The sequence below is a fragment of the Nycticebus coucang genome, chromosome 14, assembly GCF_027406575.1.
Source record: "Nycticebus coucang isolate mNycCou1 chromosome 14, mNycCou1.pri, whole genome shotgun sequence".
In the NCBI taxonomy this organism is placed as follows: Eukaryota; Metazoa; Chordata; class Mammalia; order Primates; family Lorisidae; genus Nycticebus; species Nycticebus coucang.
The window spans coordinates 47,830,825-47,852,180 of record NC_069793.1 but is presented as its reverse complement, the minus strand read 5'-3'; the positions used below and the strand labels follow the sequence as shown (position 1 = coordinate 47,852,180).

The 21,356-nt window shown below is 34.0% G+C and overlaps 1 protein-coding gene across 4 annotated transcripts in view; it reads right to left on the bottom strand.

Annotated features, from left to right (window-relative positions):
- SOX6 (SRY-box transcription factor 6) overlaps nt 1–21,356 on the bottom strand; it is a 667,807-nt gene that overhangs the window by 525,595 nt on the left and 120,856 nt on the right. For all 4 annotated transcript variants that reach the window (XM_053562397.1, XM_053562398.1, XM_053562400.1 and 1 more), the window contains exon 2: nt 2,773–2,847. The gene's annotated coding sequence lies outside the window, so the exon portion shown is untranslated. The remainder of the gene's footprint in view (nt 1–2,772; nt 2,848–21,356) is intronic.

The following is a 21,356-nucleotide window of genomic DNA, read 5'->3' as shown; positions in this document are numbered from 1 at the left end:
GAAGGTAGGAATATTGATACTTTATATGTTCACCAAATGAGTCTTGGGTTCTTAAGTACAAGAATACCTTGAAAATACTGTGTGTTTGGTTTCAAACCATCATAATAAAGCAATTATCATAATAAAATGAGTCACACAAATTTTTGGTCACCCAATGAATTTAAAAGTTATCTTAACACTATACTGTACTTTATAAAGTATAAAAGCATTGTACCTAAAAAAGAACAACATACATACCTTAATTAAAAATACTTTATTGCTAAAAAATGTTAATTATCTTCTGAGCTTTCATTGAGTCATAATCTTTTTGCTGGTGGAAAATCTTGCACTGAAGTTGATGGCTGCTGACTGATCAGGGTCATGGTTGCTGAAAACTGGGATGGCTATGGCAATTTCTGAAAATAAGATAATGAATTTTGCCTCATTGATTGACTCTTCCTTTTAAAAATGATTTCTCTGTAGTATGTGATGCTGTTTGGGGTAGCATTTTACTCATGGTTAGAACTTCTTTTTAAGTTGAAGTCAATCCTCTCAAATGCTGCCATTGCTTTATCAACTAAGTTTACATTATATTCTAAATTTTTTGTTGTCACTTCAACAATGTTCATAGCACCAGGAGTAGATTCCATCTCAAGAAACTATTTTCTTTGCTCATCCATAAGAAGCAACTCCTCATCTGCTCAAGTTTTATTATGAAATTGCAGCAATTCAGTCATATCTTCAGGCTCTACTTGTAATTCTAGTTCTCTTGCTATTTCCCCCACATCTGCAGTTACTTCCTCCACTGAAGTCTTGAACCCCTCAAAGTCATCCATGAGGGTTGGAATCAACTTCTTTCAAACTCCTGTTAATGTTGATATTTTGATATCCTCCCATTAATCATAAATATTTTTAATGGCATATATAGTAGTAAAATCCATTCCAGAGCATTTTGAATTTACTTTGCTCAGATCTATCAGAGGAATGACTATCCGTGGCAGCTACAGACTTTCAAAATGTATTTCCTAAATGACAAGGCTTGAAAGTTGAAATTACTCCTTGATTTATGAGCTACAGAATGGATATTGTGTTAGTGGGCATGAAAATAACATTAATCTCCTTCTGTGTCTCCATCAGAGCTCTTGAGTGACCAAGTGCATTGTCAATAAACAGTAATATTTTAAAAGGAATCTTTTTGCTGAGCAGTAGGTCTCAATACTGGGCTTAAAATTCAGTCAACCATCCATGCTGTAAACAAATGTGGCTGTCATGCAGGCTTTGTTGTTCCATTTACAGAACACAGGCAGAGCAGAATTAGCATAATTCTTAAGGTCCCTGAGATTTTCAGAACAGTAAATTAGCATTGGCTTCAACTTAAAGTCATCAGCCCCTAAAAAGAGAGTCAGCCTGTTCTTTAAAGATTTGAAGCCAAGCATTGGTTTCTCCTCTCTCTCTAGCTATGGAAGTACTAGATGGCATCTTCTTCCCATATAAGGCTGTTTCATCAATTGAAAAATCTATTGTTCTGTGTAGCCACTTTTATTAATGACCTTAGTTAGCCAGACCTTTGGGTAATTTGTTGCAACTTCTACATCAGTATTTGCTGCTTCACCTTGTACTTTTATGTTTTAGAAACATCTACTTTCCCTAAACCTCTTTAACCAACCTACGCTAGTTTCCAACTGTTCTTCTGAAGCTTCCTCACCTCTTTCAGCCTACATAGAATTGAAGACTTAGGGCCTTGCTCTGGATTAGGCTTAAGGGAATGTTATGCCTGATTTTATACTCTATCCACACCACTAAAACTTTCTCCATATTATTTATAAGGCTGTTTTGCTTTCTTATCATTCACTTGTTCACTGGAGTAGCACTTTTAATTTCCTTCAAGAACTTTCCCTTTGCATTCACAATTTGGCTAACTGTGTGGTAGAAGAGGCCTAGCTTTTGACTCGTCTCTGCTTTCATCATGCCTTCCTCACTTTTTATGTAAAGTGAGAAATATGACACTCTTCCCTTCACTTCAACACTGAAAGGCCATTGCAGGGTTATTAATTGGGCTGTTTTCAAAGAACAGGGAGGCTTGAGGAGAGGAAGAGAGATGGGGGAATGGCCAGTAGGTGAAACAGAACACACACAAGTTCACCATCTTATATGGGTGCCCCCAAACAACTACAATTCTAACATCCAAGATCACTGATCACAGATCATCGTAACAGATCTGGTAATAATGAAAAAGTTTAAAATACTGTTAAGAATATATGACAGAGAAACATGAAATGAGTACATGCTATTGGAAAAAATGGTGTCCATAAACGTGCCTGACACAGGGTTACTACAAACCTTTAATGTGTAAAAACACAACATCCGCAAAGCACAATAAAGTAAATTACAATAAAACAAAGTACGCCTGTACCTAATCTCATATGCTGACAGGTCTTCATATTCTCTATCATTTCATATCTTTTCTACGAGCACAGGTACTTCTCAAGTCCAGACAACCAGAAGACTGCCAGAAGTTATCAGGGTAAATTATTCATATGTCTGTAGACCAGACTGTGTCTGGGACCTACAATTGAGCCCTATTAAGCCCTTTATGGTACCTATCACAAATCATAACCATTACCCAATTATCAGTTGATATTTTTTTCTCTACTCCTTCTAAGAAAACACTTACAAAAAATAGTAATACTTACACTTACAAAAAGCTAATTAAAAATTCACATGAGGGGAATTAAGAACTTGTTTACAAACTATTTCATTACACAATGAAAAAAGTAATAAATAAATCAATACTTACAAATATGCACAAAAATCAGCCCCAGCACCCAGAAATCACTGGTAAATTGCCTTTGAATTCATGAAAATGACCTGAAAATTTAGATAGAAAATGAAATGAAAAAAGATAAGCAAATTGCATGTATATGCTTTATTAAAGAAGTATAGATTTTGGCTGTAAATCATACTATTTTTATCACAAGCAGTTGTCCCCATCTACTTTAACAATGTTTTCTAAGATGACAATGCCAAAAGAAATAATTATTTAATTGTTCTTCATCTAAGAATACAATATCTCTATCCATTTTGGCTTATTTAAAAATCACCAAAAATAAAGTAACTTTTTTTTTTTTTTTTGGTTTTTTTTTTTGGTTTTTGGCTGGGGCTAGGTTTGAACCTGCCACCTCCGGCATATGGGACTGGCACCCTACTCCTTGAGCCACAGGCGCCGCCCAATAAAGTAACTTTTGAAAAGTATAAACAAATAAAACCAAAAGAGAAAAAACTAGGTGAATAAAGGTTTACTAGTTACATTTGAAAAACATGTCTAATTTATGTCTGGAATTTGAAATAAATTAGCAAAAAAGAAAGAAACTAGCTTCATAGAGAATATCTTAAATGTCTTCAACTGGAATACCTTGAAGGTAGAAGAAAGGGTGTAGTTTTTGTTCTACCTAAGGTGTGAACCCTTTAGATGGTTATGCTATAATCCAAAATTCTTTTGCATACACACACTTTAGTTCTCACTGAAGAGGTAACAGATGCAACTCAAAAACATTTTTAACTAGCATGATGAGTCATTTTATTGTGTCTAAATATCTATAATTTCCTCTCTTAAGAGCCCCCATGCATTAGAAGGTAGTTTGGTAGTTTATTTTTATCGGTTGGTCTAAATATACCACACTTTTATTTCCATTAAAACAAAGTAATTGTGATGCAAGGGCTATATATTCTTCCCAAAATGTGAAGATGGCTACATGTAGCATATTCAACTAAAAACACGAATAGAGCTTAGGTTCCCAATTTAGGTCAGAAACTTTCCTACACTCTGGGGATGGGTTTGATTCAATCTGAATTTTTTAACATAGCCAGTAAATATTAATATCTAGGTACCTAGAGCTAACTAGATTTAAATAAAATTCATTTGGAAAAAATATAGTATCTTGATCAATATTATTTGTAGGAACCACTATACCCAACTTTGTGATTATACCACAAATGACCTTAATAGATTAGGTATCAGCATCTGAAATTAAGCTGGGATGCAAAATAAATATCTAACTCAGCTCTTCTCTAGCCCCTAAAATACGCTTTTACCTAAATGATCCAGATAATGTATTCTATTTTCTAGTCAATAGATAATAAAGGTCTGGGCATTAGACAGCTAATGTGCTAAACTTTTCCCCTGGACTTCCTTGGCCTTGTAGGTGCCTCAGGCCTTCCCCACTCTGATTTCACCAGTTTCCAGCAATTCTGTAATGCCTACTTCCACTGGTGCAACTACAGGAGACTCTAGCCAGGAGGAGGGAGCTCTACAATTAATTAATTAAGTAATTTTTGGTAATATAACTTTTCTTTCTCTTACTCTGTTTTGTTTTGGGATAAAGAGCAATTTTATCTGGGATACCAAACAACCCTATGTGGACACGCTCTGTGTACTACCCCAAACCTGCAAAGAGTACTAGTTCTGATATAAACCATTCTAATATTTTATCCTCCCCTGAGTTATAAATTATAATTTATTTATAAAGAAGCTACCCACAAAATAAATCTATAGCAAATCTTGTATAACCGAAAGCCTAAATGCTGGAAGAACCCAAAAGGGGTTTTCAGTACTTATACATTTTCTTTAATATCACATTTTGTTTTTTTGGCAACTATTATTTTAAAAGTATTAATTGGAATTACTTAAGATCCCATTCTTCATTTGCATTTAAACAATGAAAGGATAAAAGAAAATGTAACCAGTAAATATCATAACTAACATACATCTAGTTTTGGAGATCAATGATCTCTTTAAGAATTAAAATTTGTAACACCAAGAACATCTTTAATTTTGGAACATTCAAGACAAATAATATTTTAATATCTATCAATACAAAGTCAATAAATCTCATTTGTCATATCAGTGCAATTCTGCAACTTAAGTTAAAAGCAACTCTGAGAAATGCAAATCAAATCCACCTTGAGATATCACCTAAACCCAGCAAAAATAGTCCATCTACATCACAGAGTCCCAAAGCTATAGACGCCTGCGTGGATGCAGAGAGCAGGGAACATTTATGCAGTGTTGTTAGGAGTGCAAACTGATATAGCCTTTTTGGAAAGAAGTATGTTGAATTCTCATAGAGCTAAAAATAGGCCTTCCATTTCATCCCACAATCCCATTACTAGGTATCATCCCAGAAGAAAAGAAAATCATGTTACCATAAGGGCATTTGCTCTCAAATGTTTACAGCAGCTCAATTCACAATCACAAAGATGTGGAAACAATCCAAATGCCCATCAAGCAATGAATGTAGAAATAAACTGTGATATGTGTATACCATGGAACACTATTCAGGCCTAAAGAAAGATGGAGACTTCACATTTTTTGTATTTACCTAGAAGGATTGGGAGAACATCCTCCTGAGTAAAGTATCAGAAGAATGGAAAAGCAAGCACCCAATGTATTCAATGTTAATATGAAACTAGGAGATGAGCAACTACATGCCCGCACAAGAGAAAAACACATTTAAATTCAAAAAGAGGGGAGGAAAAGGGGGTATAGCAACCTCTCATCTATTGGGTACAATGTAAGGGGAAATGACATACCTCCTGGGTGAAGGGCTCAACTGCAACTTGAACTCTACCTAACAAATGAAAGCAATATAACCTAATTGTATGTACCCTTATGTTAATATGAAATTTTTTAAAAAGAAAAGAAAGAGGAAATAAGACTTTTTAAAAAATAATAAAAGTAAAAGAAATCTGAATCACATTATCAACTGATTTGCACTACTGGTGAAGTTTAGAGCAAAAAATTTAAGAAAGAGTAAGTTCCTGAGATCACACAGTTCATTATATAAAAGGAAAAAAACACTTTAATGTATACTTCCTCATGCAGAGAATTTAGCAATAAATAAGCAACATTTTATGATGTGCAAAGAGTTAAGAATTAATACACACATGTGAAGTTCTTTAAGAACCAGAAAAGTTTAGGCTGAAGAAGACACTTCCAAAATAGAAGTGGTCACTTTTGTCCTGAGGGCAGCACAAAATCAATAGATTTTGTTGAGAAAGAAATGCCACAGCACATCACTTTCCTTTCTGGAAAATCTCAATCTGTTTAGTGAAATGAATCTTCAGAACGCTCAATTACTTAAGGATTGTTCCAGTCCTCTATTTTTCTCATTCATTCAGCAAATAGTGACCAAGGGTTAGGGATTACACTGAACATGAAAAAAACATGAAAAAAACATGAAAATTTAAATTAAAAAAAAAAAGAAAATTTAAATTAAAAAAATAATAATAATTAAGCCTGGACCAGAGACTATTACATCTAATCATGGTGGTGACATGTTCCACACTTTAATATTTAATCATCAAATAGTTTACACTTTTTAATTTACCAAATTAAAAATGCTTTGCTATAAACACTTCAATATAAAATGCATAAGAAACATAACTAATGTACAAATTAAGCAATACAAATGTCCGATAACATAAAATGTGTATAATCTGAATAATCACAGAAATGTAAATGAAATGGTTTCACCTAAAATACTGGAAAAGATTTAAAAAACTAGACAAAAACTGATATTGGTGAAGATATGAGAAAAAAAGCACATTCAGGTACAACTGATGGAATTACAAACTGGGTAAAATTTTTCTGAATAGCAATTTGATGGTAAGTGCTAAAAATTTTAATGTCTATATATTTTAGTTTACAATGTTACTTTCAAAAATTGTCCTAAGTAATTAATCACATAAATGATAAAAGATATATATAAGGTATTTTTATGTAATAATAGTATTTTAATAATAGCCAAAAATTGGAGATAACCTACTAATTAGGTAAGTAATTTATGATACACATATATAACCTATTCTGTAACTATTAAAAATTATAATATAAATCTATATTTACTGACATAAAAAAGAAGACCACAGCATATCATTGAATAAAAAAAGTACATGGCTAGCCACGTATGGTGGTGCATGCCTAGATCCCCAGCTACTCAGGAGGCTGAGGCAGGAAGATTGCTTGAGCCCAGAAGCTTGAGGTTGCTGTAAGCTAAGCTCACACCATGGCACTTTAGCCTGGGCAACTGAGTGAGATTCCATCTCAAAAATAGTAAATACATGTATATTAAAATCCAATCAATTTATAGAAAATCAAATATATACATGTACATGTAAGTGTACATATGTGAAAATCATATATATGCAAGTTTCACAAAGTACAATTTAACAATGTTAATATTGAACAATGATTTATAAGTTCTTCACTTTTTTTGTTCTTATGATTTGATGTTATTTAATTTTTTTTGACATTTAACATGTCTAATGTGTCCCAAAATAAGAAAGCTACTTCTAAAATTCAGGGTATCACTTATACATTCAAAAGAAATCAGCCAGATCTAGAGTAACTGCTATTAGTCTGAGAGCAAAAGCCAAATATTAATATTAGTTTTTTGAAAACTCTCAAAATTACAGGGCAACTTCAAACAAGTATCTTGACATCAAATAAAGAAACCATAAACATTTTTACAAAAGCATGTCTCACTCTACCAAAAATAGGTACTAGATCAAAGGTAAACAGCAAATAGAAACACTGCCACCTCCCTGTATAATTAGATTTTAAAAGCTTTCAAGCTAAATTTTTAAATCTGCTTAAAGCTCTGTCTCTAAACCACACCCATTCCTTCTTTTTAATCACACCTCCCTTTTCTTTTTATTATTTCATTTAGCAAGAAGGTTTAAGTATGAAATGGGTGGCTGGATTAAATGACCTTCCAAACCCTAAGAGTCAATGTTTCTAAGTTATTATTTAAGTGCTACCAAAAATACCTGTAACAAACATCGTCCACTTTAACATTAAATTATAACATTCCATGTTTGAAACTGAAGGCAGGAATTAAATAACTTTTTTAAATTTATTGATTCAGTAATTTTAATAATGTTGTACATAAAGAGCCACTGAGTTAAAACTAACTTTAAGAAACTATCAATGCTTGGTCTTTTATATATCAAAATAAAAATTAGAGAGGCATTAAAAACATTCTGTATGCAATTCAAATGGGATTTCCGAGAGATATAATTTTTGCATTAAAACTATTGCTATTCTCTAGCCGGGCTTTGTGGCGGGCGCCTGTAGTCCCAGCTGCTCGGGAGGCTGAGACAAGAGAATCGCGTAAGCCCAAGAGTTAGAGGTTGCTGTGAGCCGTGTGACGCCATGGCACTCTACCGAGGGCGGTACAGTGAGAATCCGTCTATACAAAAAAAAAAAAAAAAACTATTGCTATTCTCCCCAAAGCTGCATTAATTTAAAAAAATTTTTAAACCTCTTTACTATCATTATCACTTTTTTTGTTTACAGCTTTACTAGGCTAAATCTGTTTCTTAAACTCCATAATTCTTAGCTTTCCTTTTCTCCCTAATAATTATATTTAATTATGCAGGATTTAAATTAACTATACAAAATAAAATATGAAATTTGACTTTCAATGGAATTGATACCACGCTAATGCCCAACTTTTTAAAAAATGCAATGCTAATAAATAAGACTATCACAATAATGAACAGAAAATGAAGGTTTAGTTATTAGTATCTTCATATCTTCTAATGCAAAAGAAAGAGTATTTGTGAAGTATCAATGAAGACAACTTAAGATGCTACCTAGCCCACCACTCTGCTTTTCTGGAAGAACTTACTTCCTTAAAGAAATAGGAATTTCATCTATTCTTAGATCTATCAACCTACATCTTTCAACATTATTTCAGTATTCCAACCAAATTTCAACCTACTTCCTCAATATTATTTTAGTATTAATAGCCATAATCTGGAAGGGGAACTGACAAAACATTCAAAGGAGATTGGCTAAGAAACTTTACAGGAACCATGTTACAGTAGAATGGCCGCATGTTCTAAATATGGTAGTTGAAGTGAATTTAGAGATTATCTAGTCCAGTGGTTTTCAAACTGTCATCCTAGGACTCTTACATTCCTAAAGATTTATAGTTCCAAAGAGCCATGTTACATTATCAACATTTATTATGTTAGAAAGTAAAATTTAAAACAATATTAAAGTTATTATTTCATTAAAAATAATAATGATAAACTTTTTGCATGATGACATACATATTTTATAAAATATAATCTATTTCCCAAAAAAAAATTAAGACAGGAAATTGGCAAAGAGATTTTTGCAAAGCTAATAAACGCCTGGAGAAGACAGCCAGATTCTCATAGGTGCCATTGCATTCAATCTGTTGTATCTTATGTTCTTTGGTAGAAGTGTGTGAGGAGCATCCATTTTCACTGAGATATATAGTTGGAAAGAGGCAAAGTGTTTTAGTAGGTTTTTTGGATAACCTAGTAGGTATTCTTCTTTGATACTATATCAAAATTTGACAAGTAATCATTTCTCAAACACTAATTGCAATATAGAATTAAAACCTGAGTATCAATAAGCATTTTGTATTGTTACTCTAAAATCCACTAACCTTTAAATGGATCTTAGCCAATGCTTGACTTTGTAACATCATATATGAGTTCATTTGGGAAACACTGGTTCACTGAATTATGGAGATCTTTAAAACATTTAAAATAATATTATTTAAAACTACATTTTTTAATATCCCCATCAATCTTATCAGAAAAGTTTTTAGGTATCAGGAAGCCCTCAAGCTCATGGTGGTGGATTTACACGCTTTCCAAACTACTTATTTTCTCTTGAAAGTTCAAATTTTGTTAATAAAAAAAAAGTACCAGTTACTTTTCTAAAAATAGGTAGGCTCACTTTGTTCATTTTTGAGAATATGTCTGCCAAGTACCTAGGTCTAAATAACCATTGTGTTTTTATTGGTCATTCTTCCAAGTAAAAAGTAGTTTTCTATGAAAAAAAATAGTTCAACTAAATCACAAAGTGATTTTCCTCCATATAACCATCATACTCAGGTATGTAGCATAAGTACTATGCATATTTCCTATTTCACAACACAGACTAAAAAGAATATTCAAGGGTCAAGAGTTAATAAAATGAATAATTTTTACTGCTTCATCTATAATATTCTTAAGAGAAACTGGCTTCTTCTTTGTACTGTTAAGTGGTAATGATAAAAAATTCAATGACTAATATAATCTGGTGCCACTGCCTTGATCTGCACTAGGGCACCAGTAGTTTTACCCTAAAATACTTTGCATTCTATATGCAAACATCAATTCATTGAAAAAGGCAAATAAATCCTAGCACTTTGTCCAGGAGAAGAAGGGGAAGAGAAGGAGGGGAGAGGAGGGGAGAGAGAAAAAGAGAGGAGAGGCGAGGAGAACAGAAAGGAAAAGAGAAAAGAAAAAAGGAGAAGGGAAAGGGAAGGGAAGCAGAAAAGAAAAAAGAAAGGGAAAGAAGGAAAATTAATGAAATGGGAAAGGGAGAAAGGGGAAAGGAAAGAGAAGAAAGAGAAAGGAAAAAAGAAAAATGCAAATTTGCACCTTCACATTATGATGAAAATAGTTTTGACCTCACAGCCTCTTAAATGATCTCAGGGGTCCCCAGTGTACACAGACCATATTTTGAAAACTACTGATCTACTCTGATGCACCATTTTACAGCTAAGGAAATTACCAAGTGTAACATTTTCAAGCACACCAAGAAGAGGTAACAATACAAAGTGCAGCATGTAAAATACAGTGAATACTGACTAAAAGTTAGTTTCTCTCTCCTCTTTCCATAAGAAGGAACAATACTAGTGGATGGAAATTACAAAATGGTAGATTTTAATTCAGTCGAAGAGAAATCTTTAAAAGCAATGAAATAAGTTGCCTCACAAAATAGAAATTGTCAAACTTGAGACCAGATAACTCTGCCAGGAATGTTGTAGAAAGAATTCTTACATAGTTAGTTGTTAAATTGAAAATTGTGCCAAAACTTAGGTGATTATGCAATCACAAAGAAAGTTTTTCTAAATTCAAATTTCTGGGCCCCCTTCTAAACTAAACCAGAATCTTCTTGAGTGGGCCAGGAGTTACCATTTCTCAAAAGCTATGCAGTTGACTGTTACAGCTGGCCTGGCTATAGACTGGTATTCAGGAACTGCTATACCCACAGCTCTCTTCTAAAGTCACTACTACTCTCAAGATTCTGCACTCTTATACTATCCATACCCACTAGGAAGAATACCCTTACACTTTAATGTAACATTTCCTAAGTCTGCTTTAATAAATTATAGATGGTGAGGATCAAGGTATTTCTGGGTCAAGAGAGGATATATTAATGTTGCATTTCCTAGGCCCACCAGTTCACCTCTGCCAACATGTGCGGCTGAATTGTAAATCAGAGATAGAAATGCATAAGTTTGACACATTTTCACAACCGCCAACACTTCATTGTTTTCCTGAAATAATAACTCACTAAGAATCATCAATGAAATAAAGATGACCAGTATAAAAATAGTATCTACATGAAAAAATGAATGAGATTATTTAGAAGACAGCATCTCCTTACTTTATAAAGGCATTTTACAAAGGCAGCTTATTGCTGTGAACCAAGATCAAAATATAGACCACAAACATCCAAAAGCTATTTACAGAACAACCATGTGACTTACTCCCCCAAACCCTTGTATTTTGAGGTCTTGACTACAGGAAAATATCATATATTTCAAAATACAACATAAGGCAACAAGGCAACTTAATCAGAAGCAAATACAAATTTGGCAGTGGGTCAAAAAGAATTTTGAAATTTTTTTTGTAACTTTTTACTCAATAAACGTGTTCTCCTTTATCCCTGCCTCTTACTTTTCTTATCAAAATATTTCTTAGAAATAACAGCTACTATTGTGTTTCTTAATATCATTTTCTCTTATAGCCTATCTAATCTCAGACTTATATGGTATCAGCTTAATATCAAAAGGCAGAGAAGGAGGTCTTGTATGAGCAGGACTGGAGGAAAAAAGTGATTATCAAAACATAATCCTCAGACTGCTTATATCAGAACCACCTGGAGTGCTTAATAAAATAAAGTTTAAACAAAGATTATTAAGGCCCCACCTAAACCAATTGATTCTGTGATTCTGAGAGTATGGCCCTGGAACTTCCTTTTTAAGCATAGTTCCCAGGTAATTCTTAGCACAACAAAATTCAAGAACTGCTAAACTAAAGGCCAACTGTATTAAATGTGGGTAAGATCACAAAAATAAATATTATGTAATTATAAAATGTTTCACTGAAAAGACTCTCAATAATTTTTGAATTCTTGGTTTTTAAAAATAAAATAAAAAATTTTTAAATGCAAAGCAGTATTAGAAACTAGACGTGAAATTCAGTTTAACAACTAGGTCTTAGTTATGCGGGGTGGGGGGGGTTGTAATTTGAGATAAAGGGACAAGCAATTCTCCAGCAATTCAGTTAACATTCCTGAGATCTCACAGGTCCATGGCATGAATAGGGATCTCTGGGAATATGACACAATAGAGTACAATCCCAGATCTCCAGCAACTAACAATTTGAATTCACTGTAATATAAATACTTAAACAGTTTGAATAGTCTCACATTTGCAGCATTATTATACCCAGAAAGAGAAGAAGATTCCTGCCCCTGCTGAGTTTTCTCTCCCTCAGTTCTGCTTACAAAATAGAGTAAAAGTAGAGTGGCATAAGATTTTTAAGGCAATCATTTAACAAAATCCTATGATTAATGACTAATTTTTAAGCCTGTACATCTTTTTTTTTTTTTTTTTTTTTATTGTTGGGGATTCATTGAGGGTACAATAAGCCAGTTACACTGATTGCAATTGTTAGGTAAAGTCCCTCTTGCAATCTTGTCTTGCCCCCATAAAGTGTGACACACACTAAGGCCCCACCCTCCTCCCTCCATCCCTCTTTCTGCTTTCCCCCCCATAACCTTAATTGTCATTAATTGTCCTCATATCAAGATTGAGTACATAGGATTCATGCTTCTCCATTTTTGTGATGCTTTACTAAGAATAATGTCTTCCACTTCCATCTAGGTTAATACGAAGGATGTAAAGTCTCCATTTTTTTTAATAGCTGAATAGTATTCCATGGTATACATATACCACAGCTTGTTAATCCATTCCTGGGTTGGTGGGCATTTAGGCTGTTTCCACATTTTGGCAATGGTAAATTGAGCAGCAATAAACAGTCTAGTACAAGTGTCCTTATGATAAAAGGATTTTTTTCCTTCTGGGTAGATGCCCAGTAATGGGATTGCAGGATCGAATGGGAGGTCTAGGTTGAGTGCTTTGAGGTTTCTCCATACTTCCTTCCAGAAAGGTTGTACTAGTTTGCAGTCCCACCAGCAGTGCAAAAGTGTTCCCTTCTCTCCACATCCACGCCAGCATCTGCAGTTTTGAGATTTTGTGATGTGGGCCATTCTCACTGGGGTTAGATGATATCTCAGGGTTGTTTTGATTTGCATTTCTCTAGTATATAGAGATGATGAACATTTTTTCATGTGTTTGTTAGCCATTCGTCTGTCATCTTTAGAGAAAGTTCTATTCATGTCTCTTGCCCATTGATATAAGGGATTGTTGGCTTTTTTAATGTGGATTAATTTGAGTTCTCTATAGATCCTGGTTATCAAGCTTTTGTCTGATTGAAAATATGCAAAAATCCTTTCCCATTGTGTAGGTTGTCTCTTTGCTTTGGTTATTGTGTCCTTAGCTGTACAGAAGCTGTACATCTTTTTAATCAGTCTACCGTTTTCTATAGAGTAAACTGTTAGAAACAAATAAGGCAAGGCTGTCCTTTGTGCTTGTTCTAGGTAGTTAAATGAAAATAAATTTAAAGACAGCTAAAGAAGGTCAATTTTGATCTTCAGTTTAAGAAACTTTCTTGTTACCCACTCTCAGTACCACTCCCTCTTAACCACAAATAATGACTCCAGTAATGGAGCTCTGTAATTTAAAGTATCAGGCAAATAATAGCAAGTAACTTAGATGAGTTGACACCGCCTGTTGTGCAAATATGTACTAAGACAATTATAAAAATAACAGCTGCATTATCAACTGGATACAGACCAAAAACAACTTATGTGAATGCAGAAAGTCAACATGGTCTGAACATGCAGGTATGTGGCACTTTATATATTTTTAAGCATTTCTCAATTCATGATGGAAATTAAAAGCAGAAGATATGCTAAAAGAAGAGAAAAATAAAGATTTGAAAGCTTTGGGCTAATTACCTAAGAGTCCTAATTCCTAGAGTAAATCATAGTTATTCATCATTTACCAAATGTTTGCTTGTGCCAGGCAATATGTTAAGTAAGCCCCAGAAAAATTAAAATGAATGAAATAGAGTCGATGACTTCAAGAAGTTCACAGTCTAGTGAAAAAGACAAATAATTACAGGTTTGTGTAAAACATATGAAGTGAAGAAACTATAAAACTATAAAACTACATAATGTCAATTTCTAAAACAAAGAAATTTTTTTAAAAATATGAGAATATTGCCATTTAACTCCCAAGGCTTTTGAGGGGATTACACATATGAAAATGCTTCCTAGATGGAGTTTGCCTTCTATAAATACACTTCCCTTTTTGCTTTTTCCCTGAGACTCAACTGAAATGTACCCAAGTCACAAATTACACAGATGTGGTTGGTAGTATATCAATTCATTTTTTAAAGAGGAATGCCTTAAGAGTACAAGACCCTAGAGCTGTGTCCGTGGCAATGCTACCGTATCGTCATTTTGAACACAAAATACTGCAGACCTACTGGGAGTTTGGTTCAATGCTACGGGTTAATCCTTTCCAACCTTAATTAAGTCTTTTGCTCACTCTCAAAAGCAATGGAAGAAAGAGAATCATGTGGAGAGATTCTGCTTATTCTTTTACTGTAACTTTTGAATAATAATTTTTGACAAGATGTGTCTTGGCCTCAGAGGGTGCCTCACTTCCTAAGTTAAAAAAGTCAAGAACAGCAGAATGAGATGTGCCCAAGTTTATAGGCAAGGAAGTAAACACATAATTCACTTAGGACCACGTGACTAGTTGGTGACGGCTTTCATTTAAGTCAAAGTTTCCAATTACTAGACTTATGTCCATTTCATGAGGAAATAAATGTCTCCAGTTACTTCATCTGTAAAATGGGATCTCCAGAATCCACTTCTCTCATAAAATGTCAGTTTTACTGCTTTGTTCTTGCACTTAACTCATCTGACAAAAGATTACTTTGTAAATTGAGAACAGGTTAAAGTCTAGATTTTAAATATATTCCTTCAGGGACAAGCAACTTCCCATCTCCCCAAGCCTCAAACAACTACCAATTCCTATATCTTCTTATCCTGGAATTTCTCTAATTTCACTTTCTGACCCTCCTCCCAATTAGATTTAATGGAACAGTAAGTGTGTGTGTGTGTTTGTGCACGCAAGCACGTAAACAGCACATGCAGATATACACAGAAAAAATACCTTGCTACATACTACATAATTCTCATTTCCCTATAGTACGACTAACGCCAGCAGTGGAACAAAAACCACTGCCTTTTTTAATGTGACGCAATGAGGAGACCACAGATCTCTCCAACATTCTAGACGTAGGCCTAAATTTCATCACTATCAACACTACTTCTGCAGAATACACAAGAAGACAAGTAGCCATTAGAAAATGAATTCTATAGGCCAAGAATTTTTCAGTTGATATTTATATCTTCATTGAAGCTTCATAATTATTTATGAAGAAGAGATTACTATCCCCATTTTTGAAACCTGAAATTTAATGGGATTAAATATTCACAAAAGTACTAAGTGGCATGGTTGGCACTCAAACTCACAATTTCTTGTTTTAAACATGGTATACTTTCTATGTTTCATTTGGGTAGCTTTCCTTAATATTTCATATCCTAGCCCTTTCAAAACCCATTGGTTCTTGGGAAAAGAGATCCCAAATAGCACCGTTGCTGTCCACTGGTCCTACCTCTGTCTTTCAACCACGATAGTTCTCTGGGACAAATATTATGCCAAGTTCACACAGCCTACATTTCAAAGTCTCCTTCTTGCATCTTCTAGCTTAAAGTAGTTTTCCAGGACAATTTTACTGGACAGAGGAGTCTTTCTTCTAAAAAAGAAAATGAAATTATGTACTACATGTATTACATACACTATATAAAAATGTATAGAGAAATATTAACTATATAAACTTAAAGAGAAATATTCTAAGCTCAGGATGTTATTCTATTCAATAAATAAACGATGTAAATTTGAGATGATTTCAAAAATTAAATTCTTTCTAATAATTAAATAAATTGTAGGTTTAAAAGTTATAATTTAAATATTATAAAAGTATAAAACATTATGTTACTGGTACAGGAATAAATTGGCAGATCAATATGCAACAGAAAATGTAGAAATATGTGACAGTTTATAGAAGAATTTAAAGTATGATATAAATGACACTTTAAGTCAGGAGAGAAAGATGAACTATTCAATAAATGGTGCTGGGAATGAGTGGACATTTAGGGGAAAAAAAACTAAATCTCTACCTTGCACTTCACACTAAAATAAATTCCAGAGGAATTTTTAATGGAAAAATTGAAACATAACTAATCTTCAAGAAAAGCTAAATGGCTACTTGTATAATCTTGAGGTAAGGAAGATCTTTCTAAGCATGATATTAAAACAAGAAAATATTAATAAAATTGCTACATTAAAATTTTTAAACATCTGTATAAAAAAGACAATGAAGTTAAAAGACAAACCACAAACTAAAAAGTAAAATGTATTTTTGGTACAGTGCTTTTAAAAGGAATACTCAGAGCCTCAACAAGTCAAACTACAAATGAAAAATAGGGTGGAAAGAAGCTTAACATCAAGTAGAAGAGGCAGGAATGGGAGCGCGAGCAGAAATTGGGTGGGCACTCTGGCTGGAATCACCACTACCAAGGCGGTAAAGTGCAAGATTCAGGTTTTGCAGTAGCAGGCTGATGATACAGAGAGAGCCAGTGCCTGTGGCAGGATGTAGAGGAAGAAAAGTGGGCCTCTCAACCCAGTGTGCCCTCCTTGAACCACAGGACCCTCCTGAAAAGGAGCTGGACTGTGCCCGGGAGCACCTGTCCACTCACTCCCCTGCCAAAGCTGGAGGAAGCAAGAAAAAGCTACTGATGAGCTTGCAAGTGGTACGAATATTATTGAAAACCATGCCATAGAAGATACAGGAAAATCCAACTCCAAGAAACTAAGCACATTGCAGAATAGATAGATAAATCTGAAGAAGTGGCTCAGAAGTCGGTGTTTTTTGAAGGAAAAACTGAGACACCTGGAGGAACAAGCTGAGCTGGCAGAGTCCCCTGTCCAAGACAGGGATGAGCAGCTCAGACTGATGGATAAGAACCTGAAGTGTCTGAATGCTGCTGAAGAAAACTAGTCTCAAAAAAAGACAAAAGTGAGGAAGAGATAAAGATTCTTATTGATAAACTCAAAAAGGCAGAGACCCGTACTCAGTCTGCTGAGAGATCGGTAACCAAACTGTAAAAGACATCAGTTTGGAAGACAAACTGAAATGCACCAAAAAGGAATACTTTTGTACACAAAGCTTGCTGGACCAGACTATGCTGTACCTGAATGAAAGATGTAGAGCATCCCTAACCTGCCCTGCTGCTGCTCCTCCCCACCTCCCTCTGACCTGGACTCCACCTAAAGGCCATTCTACACAAAGCTGAACCTTTAGACTGAGAGAAGGCTACTTTCACCTTTTGCCATTTCCTTTAACCCCCTCTTCCCAGAAAGCACCCCTCCACAACACACACACACACATACACTGTCTTTTTTGCCAAACTGTCTCTGCCTCTTCCTAGAGATCCCAGCTGGGCTAGAGTCCGGGAACAACATTTAAGAGGGAATGTAAGCCCAATTCAAAATGTCTTTAAAAGCACGTCATGATGTACATGTTTTGTAATTACCTTTTTCGCTACAGTAGCACCCATTTGTAAAACATTCCAAATAATTCCAAAGCTCTAAAGCAGCAATCTCATCTTTTTGTCACTTTTGGAAGGTGTGCATATTGCTCTGGCATATTGCCAGTCTTCTCCCGGCAAAGACTCCATTACAAGGGAAAGACCTTATTGCTCCCTACCCAGTCCCAGACAAACCAGAAATAATTTTAGGAGTAGTTAGCCAAAAATAAAACCAAGAAAACATGCTGTTTAGGTTTTCAGCTTTAAGGTATCTTTGGACAATGTTATTTTTCATTAGAAGCAACCAAATTAAGATGGTGACACCTCTAGACCAAAGTTTTGCCCTATCTCTACTTCCTTCCCAAACCCTCACAGAATAAGAACCAGTCCAGTGGTACCTGTAGCACAGTGGTTATGGCACCAGCCACATACACTGAGGTTGGCAAGTTCAAACCCAGCCTGGGCCTACTAAAACAATGACAACTGCAACAAAAAAAAATAGCCAGGTGTTATGGCGGGCGCCTATAGTCCCAGCTACTCAGGAGGCAAAGGCAAGAGAATCATTTAAGCCCAAAAGTTTGAGGTTGCTGTGAGCTATAATACCACAACCCTCTACTCAGGGTGATATCTTCAGACTCTCTCCAAAAAAAAAAAAACAAAAAAGAAACTAGTCCCTTGGAAAAATTGATCCATTAATTAAAAATTAAAAAATAGAAAAATAGGCTATAAAAATAAATGTAATATTTACAAATGAGAAAAAAAGAAAAGCAAATAAGCTAAAAAATGAATTCAATATCACAATGTTTTTAAAGCTACATAATATAAAATACATATCTCAATACAAGATAATGTTTTGGCAAAGATTTATACATTGTTAATATTTAATGTTCACAAGCATAGGGAATTAGGAATTCTTACTCGTGAAAATGTAATACATATATAACACAATCTTTCTAAAGGATAATTTGACAATTTTAAATTCCCTATATCATTCATAGACAAAAATTAAATAATTTGGAAAGGAGTAAGCAAAAAGTAAAAAACCTTCTTTCTAATAGAACATCCAAATTTGAAGTATATCTGTTCTTCGATACAAAAATTCTACTGTTATTTTATTCTAAAGAATTTCTTGGGCACATGAATAAAGACACCTGTATGAAAAGTTTATTGAAGTAGTGGAAGTTATAATAACCAGCAGCTTAGCTGAGAGTGATAGCCCTGTAATTATAGTTGTTCAGGAAACTGAGGCAGGAGGAGCACTTGAGTCCAAGAGTTCAAGATTACAGCAAGCTATGATCATACCACAGCAATCCAGCCTGAGTGGCAGAGTAAGATCCTGTGTCTCAAACACACACATACACACAAACCAGGTATCTAAAAACAACCAAAGGTTCAACCAAAGGTCATCGGAATGACTAAAGTTCAAACACAATATAGAGTACAATGTGTTTGTCATTTTGACATATACACATATTTATAAACAAAAAAGTCATCCACAGTCTAATAAAAACAAATAAATTATAAGAGTACATATGAATACAAAAAAGAATGTACAGCAAAATGTTACTGAGGTTGTTTATAATAACACTTATGTTGAGATAGACAGATGTATATGACAGCATATATACAAGTATATAGATATACAAGTAAACATATACATAAAAGGAAAAGAAATGATATACAGCAAAAGGTTATTGATGAGTGTTGAGATTAATAAGTGACTTTCTCTATTTCTTTCCATATTGTCAGAATTGTTTTATTGAATAATCAGAGAAAGATGCTGTATTTATTTTAAAATAAATTTAAAATTGGTTATTATACAGTGTGGACATAAAGTTCATGTGCAATTTGAAATATCTGTCTACGTACACAAACTTTATGGCGACCCGGTATTAAAATAAATTAAAAATTGGGTAATGATTATTTGTGTGTGAGAGACAAAGTCTCACTCTGTTGCCCCAGGAAGAGCTCACGGCAACCTCAAACTCCTGGGCTCAAATGATCTTCTTGCCTGAGCCTCCTGAATAGATGGGACTATAGGCACATGCCAGGATGCCCAGCTAATTTTTCTACTTTAGTAGAGATGTGGTCTCATTCTTGCTCAGACTGGTCTTAAACTCCTAATCTCAAATAATCCTCCCACCTTGGTCTCCCAAAGTGCTAGCCTTACCCATAAATTGGGTAAAGATTAACTAAGATTCAAACAGAACTTATTTTTAAAGCAAATTATAACCTGAAAAAATGACATTGAAAAAGATAATCTTAACTAGTATCAATAAAAATAACAATGCTAAATCTAAAATAGTAGGCTGAAACCCATTTTAAGGTAAAATGACTAGACCTACCCTAATTAAATAAATTCAGTATGTGCGATCATACCTATTATATTTGCACAAATTTGTAAGTAAATATGTTATATCCATAATATATAAATATAAGTGTGATAAATAATTAGATCTTCATAAAAAAGTTTTAGGAGACTGGTACACCACATTTCTCTAAAGTCTGAAGAAGTTATACCCATAGCATGACCTATTGTTTGATAATATTACCATACTCTTTCTAAAACACCTATACTTTAAATTTGGCAATATTTATTAAGAGTCTTCGATGTATCCATCACTCTAAACCTTCTACATATCTGTCTTAAGGAAATAATCATAAACACAAAAAGAATTTATGTGTGAATATATTTATCTCAGTATTATTTAAAAGAGTAAAATAAAAAAACTGGTTATAGATCCCATTTATGTAAAATAAAGATAGACAAAAATATGTTTACATATGCATTGAAAAAAAATCTACCAAAATACTCAAGAAACTCTTCATAGTGGGATCTTTTATTTCCCACCTGACACCTTTCCATATTTGAATTTTTAACATAATCATAACTACTTTTATTTTTTCTTATTCTAACAGCTTTATTTTAACCAAATCACATCTTTAAAAAGACCCTATCTCAACACTGGGGGTGGACTGGATATCCACATGTAAAAGGCTAAAACTGGACCCACACACAGTTCTCCACTCACAAAAATTGATTCAAGATGGATAAAAGACTTAAATTTAAGATGTGGAACAATAAAAATCCTCAAAGAAAGCGTAGGAAAAACACTGTAAGATATCGACCTGGGGAAAGACTTCATGAAGAAGACTTCCATGGCAATTGCAACAACAAAAATAAACAAATGGGACTTAATTAAACTGAAAACCTTCTGTACAGCTAAGGAGACAACAACCAAAGCAAACAGACAACCTACACAATGGGAAAGGATATTTGCATATTTTCAATCAGACAAAAGCTTGATAACTAAGATCTATAGAGAACTCAAATTAATCCACATGAAAAAAGCCAACAATCCCATATATCAATGGGCAAGAGAGATAAACAGAACCTTCTCTAAAGAAGACAGATGAATGGCTAACAAACATCAAAAAATACTCATCATCCCTAATTATTCGAGAAATGCAAATTGAAACCACCCTGAGA